This window comes from Myodes glareolus, chromosome 21 (genome assembly GCF_982192425.1).
Source record: "Myodes glareolus chromosome 21, mMyoGla1.1, whole genome shotgun sequence".
NCBI classification, from domain to species: Eukaryota; Metazoa; Chordata; class Mammalia; order Rodentia; family Cricetidae; genus Myodes; species Myodes glareolus.
Window position 1 is genome coordinate 57,186,040 of NC_142046.1, and position 17,121 is coordinate 57,203,160.

Below are 17,121 nucleotides of genomic sequence, written 5' to 3' on the forward strand. Positions count from 1 at the left end.
CATCTAAACATACTAAGAATATAGTGTAGTAAATATAGGAGTTAGTAATTGATTCACTCATATTGCATGTATACTGTGCATGGCTATAAGCTGTGCTTTTGTATGCGTGGCAACACAGTTGGTTTGTTTAGACCAGCGTCCCATGAGCACAAGAGACACACTGTGCCATGACCTTCCCATTGCTCAGATGCTCTGTAATCTGACCACATCATCCTTACATGGCCTGATCATATCTGTAATCTCCTCAGTAGAACTCTGTTTAGCTTAAAACCCCGTTCTGCAGGTGAGGAGACTGAGGACCACCCGAGGAGAATGTCCTCCCCAAGGAGAATGTCCTCCCCCAGGTTTCATTGCTGGTAGCATCCACGCTGGGATCTGTGCCTCATTTGTTTAACTCCCAGGTCCAAGGTGAACAACCTTACAGCCCTCTAGGCTTCTGCTTCCACCCCCAAACTGCCTCTCATTTCTGGGAGATTGCTGTCATGTGATAACGTGGGCCACCCTGTTTCCCCCATATATTTGTTCCTTATCGGTTTATGACATCAAATTAAATTTCCTGAACAGCTTTGCGTCGCATGGACCACATTGTTCGCCGACTCGCTCTTGCACGTTGATTCGATTTTATTGCTGCCGCAATATGTCTCAATACAGGAAGCTTAGTTATAAGAATTCCAGCATGCCTGATTTAGCTGTTAAATGTTGATGGAGGCTAATTAGAAAAAAAGGAGCTGCGGAAATCAGATAGAGACCCAGATAAAGACAGGGGCAACTGTCCAAGGAAACGGAGCAGCTTGGAACAATCTCTAACTAATCAAAGAGTAAAGCTACGAGCACAGAGAAATTTGGCCAGGGTTACTCAATTGAGACATATATGAAAAATAACACAGAATTAGGCCACTTTATACATTGTCAGTATTGATTATACAACTTCAAAACATAGCATAATTTATGGCCTTGTCACTAGACAGTGTTTACTGAATATATAATTTTTAACATTATTTTGACCTCAGTTTGCATGTGACAGACATGTTTATACTTGCATGTACATATTTCTGAGTTGCTTTAAAAACTCAGCCACTTAAACTAGTATGAGTCTCCTGCCACTTGCCCAAGGATTCTCTTGTCATTTCGGGAATCCAGGTGATATTAGGAATGTGACATCAGAGGTCCGAACGTCCCAAGTGTCAACGGTGGTACAACAGCTGTGCCAGATGGATCATCCAATAGACCCTTTCCTGCCAGTACAGTATTTCGTCAGGGGACACACTGTTATGGTCCACTCTTCCTTCTGCATTCAGGTCTTGGAGTGTCTGCTGTGGTATGATTTGGCCTTAGGACATTCTATCATACCTCAGAGTGTATATTAAAACTCATTTATGTCATCATTTGTGAGGTGGGAAGGTCATGAAATGCCTTCTGTCGTTGGGGACTGAGAGCATGTGAGGGTGAGTGGGGATCTGGCAAGAACATGCCCACCAGCATAGCCCTGGAGTTTCACAAAAGAGAGAAGTTGGTCTCTGCCTGGTAACCTATTACTAACATCCATAAGTGCCAAGTGGCATGTTAGGACATGCAGGGATCTGCCCATGTAGTCTCAGGTGGCCAAGACACAAACATTCCCTTGTTAATCTTTGTCTCGGCACTTGTGGGCTTCGGAACATGTCAGAATGTCTGATTGTTCACATTTGGAAGAATTAAAGCTTGTTAAAGATGATGATTGAAATGATCGCTATGTCTACAAGTCTTGAGATCTCTTTATTTGAAACTGTACTGGTTGGTTTTGTGTGTTAACTTGACACAAGCCAGAGTCATCAGAGAAAGGAGCCTCAGTTGAGGGAATGCATCCATGGGATCCAGCTCTAAGGCATTTTCCCCATTAGTGATCAATGGGAGATGCTGTGGGACAGTGGTCTTGTACTCTGTAAAGATTTGTCACTTGTATTGTTTTAATAAAATGATGATTGGCCAGTAGCCAGGCAGGAACTATAAGCAGGATGACCAAGCAGAATGTATAGGCTGGGCAGCAAGACTGGGAGAATTCTGGGAAGAGGAAAGGCTCAGTCTGCAGTTGTCACCCAGACACAGAGGAAGCAAGATGAGAATGCCTCCCTGATAAAAGGTACCAAGCCATGTGGCTAACACAGACAAGATTTATGGGTTGATGTAAGTTATAAGAGGTAATAAGAAGCCTAAGCTACAATCATACCACAAGGACATGTGCTCAACTATGTTCATAGTAGCATTGTTTGCCATAGCCAGAATCTGGAAACAGCCTAAATGCCCCTTGACTGAAGAATGGATAAGGAAAATGTGGTACATTTATACAATGGAGTACTACACAGCAGGAAAAAAAGGTAACGACATCTTGAAATTTGTGGGCAAATGGATGGATCTAGAAAACATTATATTGAGTGAGGTAACCACCCAGAAAGACAATTACCACATGTACTCACTCATAAATGGCTTTTAGTCATAAAACAAAGAAAACCAGCATACAATTCACAATTCCAGAGAACCTAGACAACAATGAGGACCCTAAGAGAAATATACATGAATCTAATCTACATGGGAAGTAGAAAATGACAAGATCTCCTGAGTAAATTGGGAGCATGGGGACCATGGGAGAGGGTGGAAGGAGAGGGGAGAGGAAGGGAAGGGAGCAGAGAAATATGTAGAGCTCAATGAAATCCATAAAAAGAGGGGGGGAAGAAAGCAAAAAAAAAAAAAGAATAGGGCTAACAGGCCCACTAGTTTATAATTAATATAAGCCTCTATGTGTTTTTTGAGACTAAATGGCTATGGGACCTGGTGGGCCCAGCTCATGGTGGGTGGTGCCATCCCTGGGCAGGTGGTCCTGAACTCTATAGGAAGATGGGTTCAGCAAGCCAGGGGAAGCATGTCAGTAATCAGCTCCCCTTGATGGCCTCCGCATCAGCTCCTGCCTCTGGAATCCTGCCGTGTTTGAGTTCGGTCCTGACTTCCTTCAGTGATGAACAGCAATGCTGAAGTGTAAGCCTAATAAACCCTTCCCTCCCTAACTTGCTGTTTGGTCACAGTGTCTCATTGCAGCAATGAAAGCCCTGACTAAGACACCTAGAGGTAAGTAGCACTTTGAGTCCAGATCGGTGAAAGAATGAGCCTGCTTCCTGTGATTTGTCTAACTTGGGGGTGTGTCTGCTAATGTTGATGAGAAGGAAGCTTTCAATAGGCCACTTAATTGTTGGCAGATCACCGATGAATACAAACAGTGGCTTCTTTGCACTGTTGGTCGCATTAAACTTCTCCCATTTCATGAGAAGGCAAATTTTGACTGACTGTGTGGGGGTTTTCTATTTTAGTTTTATTTTGTTGTATGTGTGGGTGTTTTGCCTCTGCATGTATGTCCCTGCAACATGTGAATGCAGTGCCTGGAAGCCAGCGGAGGACACCAGATTCTCTGGAACTTAAGATACAGATGGTTGTATGCTGTTGTGTGGGTGCTGGGAATTGGACCGAAGTTGCCGAGAAGAGCAACCAGTGCACTTAGCCACTGAGCCATGTTTTTGTTTTTGTTTGTTTTGTTTTGTTTGTTTGCTTGGTTGGTTGGTTTTTCTAGACAGGGATTTTCTGTAGCCTTGGAGCCTGTCCTGTAACTAGCTCTGTAGATCAGGCTGGCCGCGAACTCACAGAGATCTGCCTGCCTCTGCCTCCCTCCCAAGTGCTGGGATTAAAAGCATGTGCCAACATCATATGTTTTTGAATGAAGTCTTTCTCCAGCAAGGCTCTGAGGGCGTGTGCTTATGCGTTTGATGTAAACGGTCAGTCACAATGATTTAGCACAGTTTGACACCTTCTTGCATGGCCAGTGAAAACTATGAGCGTCCATGGTACAGATGGATTCACAGAGAGAGATGGAACGGATGTAGACACTACTCTAAAGAACGGTCCTTCTTGAAAAGAGAAGCTGTGTATGTTAATTTTGATCAAGACAGACTACAAGTCCAAGGAGACTGAACAAGGGTTAAAAAATTCAAGAATCTCCAGCCAGACGGTGGTGACCCATGCCTTTAATCCCAGAGCTCGGGAGGCAGAGGCAGGTGGATCTCTGTGAGTTCAAGGCCAGCCTGGTCTAAAAGAGCTAGTTCCAGGACAGGCATCAAAGCAACAGAGAAACCCTGTCTTGGGAAAAAAAAATCAAGAATCTGGAAAAATGATTTCTTCTGGGCCATGGGGAGTGGTTTAACATCCTATGGTATGAAATAAAGGTCAAGACAGGATGCAGAAGTGAGGGGAAGATGTCTAGGCAGAGGACGCACACAGTGGGCAGAGAGCAGGTGTGATCAGGGTAATTGTGGGAAGCTCAGCTTGCAGGAGATATAGCGGAGAAAGCTGGAATATAGTATGTGGCTAAGAAACCAAAACCTCTTTTCCTTGTTGCTGTTTTAGATCTGATCATTTCAGCTTAATTTGTGGTCCAGTCGTAATACTGTTAATGAGAACAAAGCGTCCCTTTTGGCGGTTCCTCAGGAAACGAAATCCACTGCTCATGTAACTGAAGTTGTCAGCGTATCGTCACAGTGGTCCTTTAGACTCAACATTTTGGACAGAGGCTGCCCCATCTGCCTTGCTCGCACTGTTCAGAAGGAAGTCAGCCATACCACACAGCTTAACATGCCTTGATTTCTCCTTGCTTGGATAATTTTATGACAGACAGCCACCCTGCTCCCCTCTTTGGCCAGGTGTGCACACAGACACCTTTTCTTTGTCGAACAGATGTGGATTTATTTGAAAGCCGAGTCACTAAGGTCCTTTCTCTTTCTCCCCAAGTTCCTGTTTACCCCGCTCCTTTTGGATTGCTCCGGTTGTAAGCAAAGAGGGAGCTGTCGATATTTCTGCCTGGTAAGAGAAGAGCAGGCAAAGCCTTTTCCCGTTTGGAGGAACTGTGCTACAGAACCATTGGATAATAGCTTTGGGATTATTCTGGAGTTGGTATTTTTAGCTGTGGAGAGTTGTTAGAGAAATCTTACCAGATAAGGTGGGAATTCTTCTCAGTTGGTAAAGATATTAGTGGGAGGGCCAAGTCATTAGGACTCTCTACCTAACAGATTCAGTTGGACCAAAGCCTAAGACGTGTGTGGGCAAAGCCAGCTTATTTTGAACGGCGATGATCCCCAGCAGCCTACAGATTCTGCTTTTAGTAAGTTCTAAGAGCACCATGCATCTATGTAGTTTTAAGTGTTACACAATGAATCTGTGGAATCCTCAGAAAATCCCAACAGACAGTAGGTTCTGCAGCCCTCTTTGTTTTTATGGGTCATGAAACTGAGGTACTGTCAGGATCACACTACCAGTAATTGGCAGAGCTTGGATTTGAATGTAAGACAGTTTGTCTGTAGGACTTCTAGTCCGATCATTTAAATTCACACACTAGTCGGGATGTCTCTCGGTTTCGTAAGTAAGTATAACATGTGCCTAAATACTTATGACTCTACTTTGTGCCTTCTGAAGCTTTGAATTCAGGAAATCTCAGACTTTTAAACTGTGTAATCGACAGAAATCTACCTCTTTTAAAGTTATCCCGGACACCCCTGTCCTTGATGTCTGTCCCTTGTTTTAAAGTTTTCTCTTGTTTCATGTTTATGAGTGTTTTGCCTGCGGCTGTGCCTCCCATGTGAACTGCATGCCCGAGGAGGTCAGAAGAGGGCATCAGATCCCCGGGAACTAGAGATCCTGGTGGTTATGCATAACCATGTGGGAACTAGGAATTGAACCGAGGGTCTCTAGAAGAGCAGCCAGTCCTCTTATCTGCTAAGCCATCTCTCCAGCCCCTTGTGTGCCCTTTGATGAGCACTTCCTTTGGAAGAACTGTGTATAAACACATTATGGAGTGCAGATTACACTGAAAAACAGAAAACAGATTTACAGATAAACAAAACCAAACCCTCCCAGTTGCCATACTGAGTGCTTGTTGTACGAGGGTCAACCACAGTTCTTCCACAGGGCATTCGCTCATTTGGTTTTATTTGTTTTGAAACATAAGCTTGTTGTGTAGCTCAGGCTAGCCCTGAACTCATGATCCTCCTGCCTTAGCCTTTTGAGATCTGGAATGACCTGCCACCACACCCAACTTATTCCGCCACTTTTGCGAATTACGTGTTACTAGACCCTAGCCATGTTAGTCCGCACATTACATGGGTTTGCCTTCTGAAATAATAACAGGATTGGATAGTTACATCAAGTAGTAGGCTGTGTAAAAAAAAATCACTGATCTAGATGTTGTTTGCAGAGACCATTTGCTGACTAGCTTTAGAGAACATACCACCCTCAAGAGCAGAGTATGTCCCTAGCGTGTTTACTGTGCTTTGAAGCTAATGAGGTTATCCGTGGCTTTATATTTAATCCAACTGAATTGCTGAACGATTTCTGTATTGTTTACTTTGGGATTTGAGATAGAAGTCAGCATGCGAAAACATAACAGCTTAGACGCCTTTAAGTAATCTATAGCCAGAAATCTGATATGAATTTGTGACAAGATTAACAGAACTAGCTAGAGAAAAAAAAGGTTGTTTGCTGCTTAATAGGGCTAGGTCATTTCTCTGTTTGGTCTTTAGAATCTGGGAAAAAAGTTGTTCTCTCTCTAATAGAGAAACATAATTTTGAGTTAGATGCAAACCAAAATTTGAAGTGTTGGCTGGATTGTGGAGCTAGAAAAGATTGTGGAAAGGTGCTTTTGTGATGAGCTAATTAAGTGTGCTGGCATGGCTTATGTCAGGAACCATCTGTCTTATCCTGGGGTTCTGCATCAGCAGATTCAATGAGCCAGGTTGAGTCAAACCCTGGCTTTGATTCCCAGCACCACAGAAATGAAGCAGTGAGGAAGGAAGGAAGGAGGTAAGGAGGGAGCCGTTAGTGAGGAGACAGACTGGGTCTCCCCTGTCAGACACTAAGTTCTCTTGTCCTCTGTCCCATTCCCCGTAGCTTCCATTTCCGGTCTGGTTTGCTACCATGGCCTTCCGAGACCATCTATTGCCTCTTCCTTCATTTAGCTGTTGGGTCATGGGACGCTCTGTTCTGAGTTTCACCCCTGCCCTTCTCAGCTTGCACAACGAAATGCATTTGAAACTGGTGTAGTGGTCTCACCTCCTGTGAGGCCCCTCCCCACGCTCCTGCTTTAGCTTCAGGGAAGCCCTGAGTCCTTAACCAACCATTGGGCTTCAATTAGCATCTCTCAACTGTCAGGCACCGTTCACGTGGTTTGAAGTGTTCTTCATTCATGCCTGCCTCTTTCTGCCAAATGGTATTAATCGACAGGTACTTCTCTCCCCTCCCCAGCTTCCTCTCATCTTCTCTCTCAGCCCACAGAACGGCACACAAATTCCAAGCTAGAATTCTTATTTCCTTGCCATGGATATCACAATATGTTTTCTGCTTTGTAGCCTGAAAAGATTATCCGCCTGTCCTGTCCTGTTATCTGAAGCTAAGTTCTCAATGGTGTAACTAAAGAAACCTTGCTTTTTAAGTTCTAAGTCCTCTCCATTCTGCGTTTTGCTGTTTATATAAATAACTACACATCCGACTTACTCCTGGGCGGGTCAGTTAATAGCATTTCATGGTAGATAAGAAAACTCTGGCATGTTTTCTCAGCTGGTGACTTTTAACGTCTGTGATACATAGTTGCATTAATGACATTAGCTACATTGCAGCAAAGCCTACTTGTTAGGTAACTGACAGGAATCTGTGTTTGTCATCTCTGGGAAGTTACCCCAGCACAACTCACTTCCATAAAAGTTATTGGATTCTTGTACTAGTGTGGAAATCCATGGGGTATTTTGAATTACCAAAGGTAGGATTGAGGTTTCTTATCAGAACACTGCTGTGGCGGAAAATGCAGCAAGGTGGTCTTGTCACCAGTTATCAGCTGGTGGTGACGACAGACAATGCTACACAGCCAAATAAGGTCTTGTAGCGTGTCTAGGGGGAAGCAAGAGAGGGGGTTAAATGGAGACCAACGCATCCTTGTGGAAGTAAGGCGAACACTGAGCTCACACCATGGCCGCAGGTTTAGCGACAGCGTCACAAGTCAATTGTGGAATCAACTTGTCTTGGAGATTATTTTGTAAAACCCTGTCCTGACGGCTACTTTGGTAGGTAGTCTTTATTGTTATAACCATTTTTATAAAACTTCCCTTTGTTTCTTTTGCAGAGTGGTGGATCCTGCTTTTTCAGGTCTCCTTGTATGATATACATTTGCCTCGTAGCTTCATATGGTAGTCTGGTAGAGTTCGCCTCCATCTCTGATGGCTTGAATGAGAAACTAGAAGAGTGGAGAATGTACCAGACAAGAATGCGAGGTCTAGTGGGCAGAACGCAGGCTGTGGGAGGATTAGTCACCGGGCTTGGAGGGATGCTGCCAATCCTTGCCTTCCTGAGTGAGCCAGTCCAAGGACTCGTTGCCAATTCACCAAACTCCTCAATGAGGTCTTCCAGAGACTCCTACTTGAGTTTCAATTGGTGTGGGAGCTTTTGTTTGAGTCAGCATTTCAACCTTTAAAGCTTGCACTTAATGAAGGTCTCAGGAGGGAGGTGTCGGAAGCCCTTTTCTGCTCCAGAACATGTTAAATTAGAAGATGATTCTTTTATATATAATTTATTTAACTTTATTCTATGTGCATTGGTGTGAAGCTGTCAGATCCTCTGGAACTGGAGTTACAGACAGTTGTGAACTGACATGTGGATGCTGGGAATTGAACTCTGGTCCTCTGGAAGAGCAGCCAGTGCTCTTAACTACTGAGCCATCTCTCTAGCCCTAGAAGATGATTCTTTTGGTCAGCGTTGGTGGATAAAAAGCAAGGAGGCTGGGTTTTGTTTGTGTTCTTTATTGTTTTTAAGCATGGTTCAGTTCTGCTCGTGAGAGGAACCATTCCTGTCCCTGCCTTGGGCGCATTTCTTACCTGCAGCTTTAAGAATTAATCTTCAGCGTGTGCTCTCAGAAGGAACAACCAGACTCAAACTTTGTAGGCTCTTCCACTTTGGACTTCCACCCTACACACGGTTTCTATGTGAAGTAAATGGGACCCGGGGCAGGTTCTTAATTAAAGTTGAGCTGCCACTTGGTGAACAACCTTATTTTTAAAAAACAAAAAGAAAAAGAAACAAAGCAAAATATTATTCACCTGGGAATTTAGAATGCAGATGTTACTGTATACCTATTCTCTGTCTGTCTTCACCAATTAATATCTATAGCCACAATACTCATTAACTTGTGGCTCTCAGCCATGTTTGTTTATGTCTGAAGTGTGTAATAATTTTTAACCCAGAGTGCTCAGTCCCCTGCAAGGTCTACGTGAACGTTACTAACAGTTTCAGGGCAAGTCAGGCCTCCTTAATCTTGGCATTGCATAACAGCACAAAAGCCTGCTCTTAACAAAATAGACAATAACAGATTTCATTCCTTCTAAGGTATACACAGATTAAAACCTAGCAACTTTGCATTTTGAACTCTGACCTGTGCTGTCTGTGTTGGGGGCGTGGGCAGGCTCTCTACGATCTGCTCTCTGCTTCTGAGTGTGTACTTGCAGACGGTGGAGATCAGATATGGACAGAGGTAACTCTGCAACCCAAACACCCTCACAGCAGTCGAATAAACCGAAAGCCCAGGAAAGGAAGTTGAGAAAGTAGATGTCGGACTGTGCTCTGGAGTGAGAATCTAAAGGATGTTTTGGCTAAGACAATAGGAGGAGGAAAGGGAGGAAGGGGTAAAATGTTCCCTGGACCTAGGTCTGTTTCACATGGGCTGTGAGGACACGTACAGAGGTTCTTAGACGAGGGCCGTAAGGGGCACGCTGCATCGCCCTGTCTTCTGCTGCGTTTTAGAGCAGGGATAGAGGTGAGGGTGGGAAACTGATTGTGTCCCATGATCCTCTGTTCTTCTTTTCCTTCTCACTTTTCCGATGGCGCAGAATGCCTAGGGAGGAAGATGGGGGTCGTGAATAAAAAGGCTTCCACGTAGCCCAGGACTCTGACTGCATTCCCTCCTATCATTGGCGCCAAAATTGTGACAGAATCCATCACTGGTGAAAGCCAGAAGAGGCTAGTAGAGTTTCTACTCTGGAAATTTAGATTTCACCATCTGCATAGAATTAATTATGTGAGATTAAAGGGCATAAATGGGATCTCGCGTGCCAGAAAGAGAAAGGTGCCATCCTGAGCACCGGTTTACAACCTGGATGGGTATTAACTGCTCTGTCCACACCATCCTCATGAGCGATTACACTTGCTTAAATCTACAAAATGTAGCATCCACTGTAGTTTTATTTTTGATTTAAGAGGTGGGGAGGAATTTGGAAGAAACACTTTTTTGGCAGAAAGATGTAACTTAACAAAGCAATCACACTGGTCATACTGGCTCCCTGTAATGCCAGCACTTAGGAAGCTGAGGCAGGGGGATTTCCAGAAGTTCTGGGCCGGTCTGAACTACAGGATAAGCTCTGACCTTAACTCCCCTTTAAAATGGAGCAGACAGTCTGTCCACACTAATCAGGGTGGACCGATCTCTTTTGCATTTTCAGTAAGTCATGTTAGGGAGCAGATGGCATACATACTTTGAAATAATTAAACCTGAGAAATAATTATTTATATTTATTTACTTACTTATTTTTCCAGGACAGGGTTTCACTAAGAAGCCAAGGTGGACTTCAGAATAGAAACCCTCTTATCTCAACCTCCCAGGAACTGGCAGTATGGATGCGGATCACAGCATCTGGCTTGATGAATACTTTTAGTGCTGTCTCATGTGAAAGAAATGAGCCTGCTAGAGAGAGCTATGGCTTGAAGGAAATGCGCCGTCGTGTTTTAGGGAAGAGAGTAATTCGTGCAGCTTTTGCTTTAGGGCTGGCTTTTTCCTTTATTCTTAAAGTAAATGTTTATTTTCTTATTATGTGTTTTTCGCTTTCTGAGTGATCTGTCATGAAAACTAGATTCTGTGGTGGTCCAGTCAGGAGTAGCTCTGTTATTGAAAGGCCAGTTAGAGGTGACATCAGGGTCCCAATGGAACCACGGGACTGGAGATTTCTGTTCCCATGTGATGAGCTCTCTTTTTGTGCTTGTTTTCTCTAAAGCACCGCCTGGCGTCCACAGTTCATGGGAAAGCTAAGCTTGGTTCTAGACAATGCACTTTGTCCTCACTGGGAATACCTGCTGTGTCACGTAAAGGGTTTTCCCTTGAGACTCTGGGCAGAACGTAATTGGGAATCTGCAATGTGACTGAGCACTGAGTTCAGTGTTCTTGTCTTTGCAGTGGTGTAAGACTGAACGGAGGAGATAAAAGCTAAGGTACCTGGTACAAACTTTGTTATGCGAAGAGGTATTGGGGGGCATCCTCCTGAACGTGTCTTGGTATTCTTTGGAAATGCCTTGTATGATTGTCATCCCTCTTTTCCAGGTTCTGCTCCCTGCCGGGAAAACAGCAAAAGAGGACTATTAAGGCGCCACCAGTGCCAACAGACTGGAGGACTGTGTCCCAAGAATAGCTGAAGGCGTCTGAGGCCAGTTCACTGAGAAGCTAATGGTGTAGCCAAGCTAGAAGACTTTGACACAAGGCAAAGGTGAGGGTGCAGAATGCACAGTTCCTGCAAACGCAGGGCAGAACAGGCAGTGCCGAATGACTCCAAACGATGATGACACATCACCAGGGAATAGGAAGGTGTTTCTTTATACCTCCTTGTTTGTCTGACCTTCAATAACACATCACAATCCTCATTATGTTTAGTCATCTCAGTAAATGTTCCATTTGACTCTTTTTAAAGGCAAGGACCTAAATGTTCACAAATATTCCCTAACTTTTATATTTCTGCCTACGGTCTCTACATTATGTGGAAGCAAGAGCACCCTTCACTCCTTGAGAGACAGATTGCAGACCTCAACATAAAAATGGCTGTGGTGTTAGCTTTGGTTTCTTTATATGGCTGCATGCAGACAGCACAGTATGAACATGCAGGCTTACAAACATTATTATCTGTTTTTTTTGTAGTCAACAGACACTTGGTGGTTCTGGTGTTGCCTATGGGACTACAGTGATGAGTCCAGAGTCAGCCGCGCTTTATAGTCTGCTTGCCATCTTTGCCTTCTGCACCTACCACGTTTTCAGCGCCAGGTCTTAGATTCCATTTGACATGGTAGGCCTGGGGTGTTTGGCCTTCGGCATTGGGATACACCCTTCCTTGTCATCCACAGGCCTCTGCCCTCCCATGGGGAAGGCTGTGGTGTTAGTACTCGGGGGAAGTTTTGCAAGATGCACCTCTGCTAGTCACTCTCGCTCTAGGTACAGCCAGTGGTGGTGATAGAGGCGTTGGTAGTGTAGACGTGTGTGATCTGGGGAACAGTGTTCACCAATTCCAATAACCCTCCTGTTTTTGCATGGACAAATCTCTCTTGGGAGCTTGGAAGCCAAGGTTCTGTAATAATTTAGTGGAATCTTATGACATGAGAAGCTTTCTATTTAGGGCTACATTAGTTAGGACAGCATGATTTGCAAACTAAAAGGAAATAGGCCAATTTTTAGGCCATTGTTTTCATATATGAAAACGTTTAAAAAGCAGTTGGCTACATAAGAACACTCCACACAAAAAGTCAGAAAATCGTTATTAGAGAATGTGCAAGGTGGTCTCGTTACCATCCTAATGATTACTTTCTGATAGTCTTTAGCGTTCCATCAATATTTAATCACTGAATCCTACAGATCGATTGGTCCTGCCAGGCACCTCCTTGAAAGCCGTGGCATTGAAGAGCTCCGCATTCGTCTTCTGTGAACTCACCTCTGTGGACTTCAGCACAACCGATTGTCTTTATTCGCAGCCGTTATCTCAGCGTTTATTATTTTATATCAGACACGGGAGCTTCGAGAGTTGTCACCTTAGGGACTTACTAAGCCTGCCTAGAGAGAAGAAAGCTTTTTCCAAGATGAGATGGGCCCGTTGATCTTGAGAGATCCGACTGGCATAGGATGCAGACTGAATTGCTCTATTCAGACACTGGTATGGTCATCTTAAGGTTGGGTATTTTGTGACCTAAGGGTTCCATTACTCGATTTAATTGTCAAGTGATCATGGATACAAAAGCGACTCATTGACCTGGCTTCTCTTTGAATGGCACCTGTAGAGTCCATTTTCTAGCTGGCACATCTGTGCACAAGGGTGATTCATTGAGCGATCTGCTGTGCCCTTGGCATATGCAACATGTTGGCACTGAGAGGTATTGCCATCAGAATTTGATGTGTACAGTGAGTTGTATTTAATCAATAACTTTCCCCCCACCTTGATCAATATCTTGTTCTAAATTGAAATTTTTTCAGAAGTACTGCTGTTAATTTCATATCGGACCCAACTGCGGGTCTTTGCCATGGAAACATTTCATGACATAAGTCACTGTGGGCATAGTACTTCTCTGTCCACATTAGCTAAACTCAGATGTGGAAGACTGACCAGCAATGTGGTCTTGACAGAGAGGAGGAAGAAAGAAAAGAAAAGGAAAGGATAGGAAAGGAAAAGAAAAGAAAAGAAAAGAAACAAACATTTATGGGAACAAACAATTTACAGAAGATTCCCCATGACTCATTTTGATTCTTTTGTTTCTGTCTCTTTTTTTTTTTCCCCCCTCCGAGACAGGGTTTCTCTGTAGCTTTGGAGCCTGTCCTGGAACTAGCTCTTATAAACCAGGCTGACCTCGAACTCACAGAGATCCGCCCACTTCTGCCTCCCAAGTGCTGGGATTAAAGGCATGCGCCACCGCCACCTGGCTTGATTCTGTCTCTTAAACAGATTTTAAACCTTGTTTGTCCATTTTCAAACAAAGAAGGATGCATTCTGATTATTTTTTTTATATCTTAGGATTAGGGTTCTACCTCCTAGAATTTCTTAAGTCAGTATGTCTTGTAGAATCTCGACCACATGCACAGTAAAATGTTAATGAGCCCATTGCCTATCAAATTTCAATTCGTGGAAATAAAGTCCTTGCGGGTTTGTTTCCACACTTGACTGAACAGTGAGTTAACTATACCAGACAGACTCTTCAACAGGTGAGATTCAGGCTCAGGGAGATGCTGCAGCTGTAAAATGCTTGTTGTGTAGTCTGAAAGACCTGAGCTGAGGTCCCCAGCACCCAGTGCGAGCTGGCTGTCTACATCGATAATCCTAGCGCTAGAGAGGTTGCTTAGTCTGGCCAAGCAGTAAGTGCTGAGGTTAGTGAGAGACCTGTCTCGAAGGTTTATTTTTAACAGATGTGGAAAAAAACAAGAACTCATATTTCATTTGGTTAACGAGTCTCTTGACTTTCATTTAGGATATTCCCTTCTTTTTTCAAGCTGTTCTTTTGTCGAAGAAACTAAACAATAGAATGTTCCAGGTACCAACTTTAACTGTTGTTACCTTTTACTCTGTAATCTAAATTTATTGCAGCTTGGCGGTCAGATCTCGATTGGATTCTGCTTCTGCCATGGTGTATGTCTCATGCCACGGCTCCTGGGAGCTGCAAAGGGTTGGGCTGTAAGACTCTGAGTGACGCTGTAGCTTCAGGAAGGAAACCCGAGTCCCCGCTTGTGATCAGGTTTCGTTAACCTAAACATTTTCCTTACCGGGATTTGTTGCCTGAATCCATCCTTCCATTAGTGATTATAAAAATGGTGATTCATCGTTCCCACCCTGGCGTTTCTTCTGTGCCCACTGTTAGGATCCATTGACAAAGCCCTCACCTGCATGGCTGATGTTTCCTGATGCCAGTAGTTCAGACGGAAGCAGCAGGACAGGACCTTTGTAGTTTTCCCTTATAACCGATTCTTTCATGATTGGTGCATCAGTTTCTCCCAAGGTAAAAAATGGATGATTCTCTAAATTTCATTTTTTTAAAAATTTTTTTGCATCATTAAGGAGAATTCTCTTTTTTTCAAGAGCATAATTGAAAATTCATTTATTTCAGTTTTTGTTGTTACTGAAGATGCTCCAATAAAGCTTGCTTTGTTCTCTGGCGCCCTTCAGGTTGCACGTGGACATTTGCAGAGGACAGCCTGTTACACTGAGTGACAGTGAACCCTGCCGTGCGCAGCACGTGCCTACAGTCAGTCCCAGCTCAGTACCAGTCGAGAGCAGGCCAGAAGCACACTGAAGACGTTAGTTTCTTTGGCCCTGATTTTTTGTTGCCAGCGTAGGCTGCCTCAGCTCCTCTTGAGCTCCGACACTCAACTGTTTCTACAAACCTTGGTCCTGTCAGTACAAAATGGATTTTAGAGACAATAGATGAACCTTGGGAGTCATTGATGTTTTCTGGTCTTTTTGTAGAACCTGATAGGAAATACATCCATCAAAATTAAGAATTCTTATGGATTTTCATAAGTGAATGTTATGGGGTTTTTAAAAATATAAAATTAATTATATATTCTTTTCTATTGAAAAATCTTGTGGTTCAAAATAACATTATGAAACTATTCAGTTTATCTTTTGTTTATTTAAAATAGTTTCAAATTAATAATCTTAGCCTTAAGCGACTAATTATTGCTCTATTTTTTAGTTGAGAAGGAAGTTAATTGTAAGGTTAGTTTTCTTAAACATTATTAGCATTATGAGCACTTTCAAAATGCATATATGAAATCAAGAGATGGATTTTTCCTTTAACTTCATTTTGGTGCTAATATTGGATATATTTCTTGGCATTGAGAGTTAGACTTTTAAATCTTTAGTCTGCAAGAGACTTTGAGTTGTTTAAACTCAGTGTGTCATAACCTGGGACTGATGTTCCAGGAGGGACAATGGTCTCCCTGTGCTCTTGGGATCAGTTTGTGCCATATTGAATGTGTGTGTTAGTGTCCACGCTTTCTCATGGGGCGCTCCAGGCTGAAGAGCCAATTCCTAAATGCAGCAGAGAATTCCCATGGTGCCCCCATGTCCATCGCCTTGTTTTTGTTCTTTTTTCAATTGGGAAATGGATAAATTGTGATGTTTAATCTGGAATGATTGTCTCTTCTTTGGAACAGTCAGGTGATCAAGGGCTTTGATTTCTGGACACGTTTATACCGTTTGTCTGTGGTAAAACGGAAAGATTCACAGAAGATACAGGAGCGAGAAGTCCCTTTTCAGCCCTCTCTCTGCTGTTAATTCCTAAACTCGAATCCCAGAGGTCAGCGGTCGACAATAACACCTTACTCACGCACAGTCCCGTAATCTTCCGGCCTGTTCGTTCCCACAGTGCCTCGTTCTGAATCACAAGTGTCCAGTAATCATGAATTTTTTCAAATATGTTTTCACAGAGGGAATGACTCACGTTTTAAATTATTCTAATTTTGAGCATTATTTAAATTTTATCTCACTGACTTGGTGCATTGAGTGAATAAGGCCAGGAAATAGTTTGTGTGAGCCAGCACAATGGCACAGATGGGCCTGTGAGAGCTGGCTTTGAAGGCGACAGTGCTGAGTCGTGTTCCTGTAAGAAGTGATGACGGAGGAGACAACTGCCCACAGTTCTGCCGTGTGTGACTGGGAATAGAAGCTTAACATCTCAGAACTCAGAGTCATCTGACGGATTTGTCTTTCATTGTGTGTCGTATGCCACCCCGGGTGTACACACGCACACACACACACACAGAGTTAGACACATATACACACATAGATACCCACACAGATAGACATAAACATACACACAGACACACACATACACACACTTAGACACACAGATACACACATACACACATAGACAGACATACACACAGACACACACACACAGACTTTACTTATCCATGTAAGCATTGATTCATTTCTTAGTTTTTGCCAAAGGTTGTTGACTGTTCATTCATTGTCAAGCAAACACTGTTCTGAACCCTGAGGTTGTGACACAGGAGCGCAGGGGACAAGGCACTAAGCGTAGATAGGAAGCTGGTACCCAAGTGACGTAACTGCAGAGGCAGGTGGGAAGAGTATTGTGCTAGAGCCGGCAGGTGCGGTGCCTCTTCAGAGGGGATGGCAGGATAAAGAACTCAGTGGCAATTTGCTGACTAATTCTTCATATGTAATACATTGGGAAGTGCAGCAGAGTTTACTCCCACGGTAACTGCACGTTTGGCCTTTGGGTTTATTTCCAAATCCATCTTCTAAACTGCAAGCC

General features: G+C 43.5%; 1 protein-coding gene across 10 annotated transcripts in view; it reads left to right on the forward strand.

Annotated features, from left to right (window-relative positions):
* The window catches only part of Osbpl6 (oxysterol binding protein like 6), a 174,432-nt gene that overhangs the window by 62,079 nt on the left and 95,232 nt on the right, over positions 1 to 17,121 (forward strand). For 9 of the 10 annotated variants that reach the window (XM_087900079.1, XM_087900076.1, XM_087900081.1 and 6 more), the window contains one exon: positions 11,420 to 11,582. The gene's annotated coding sequence lies outside the window, so the exon portion shown is untranslated. Of the gene's footprint in view, positions 1 to 11,419; positions 11,583 to 12,014; positions 12,153 to 17,121 lie in introns of all 10 variants that reach the window. The other variant, XM_087900080.1, reaches the window with a different exon arrangement.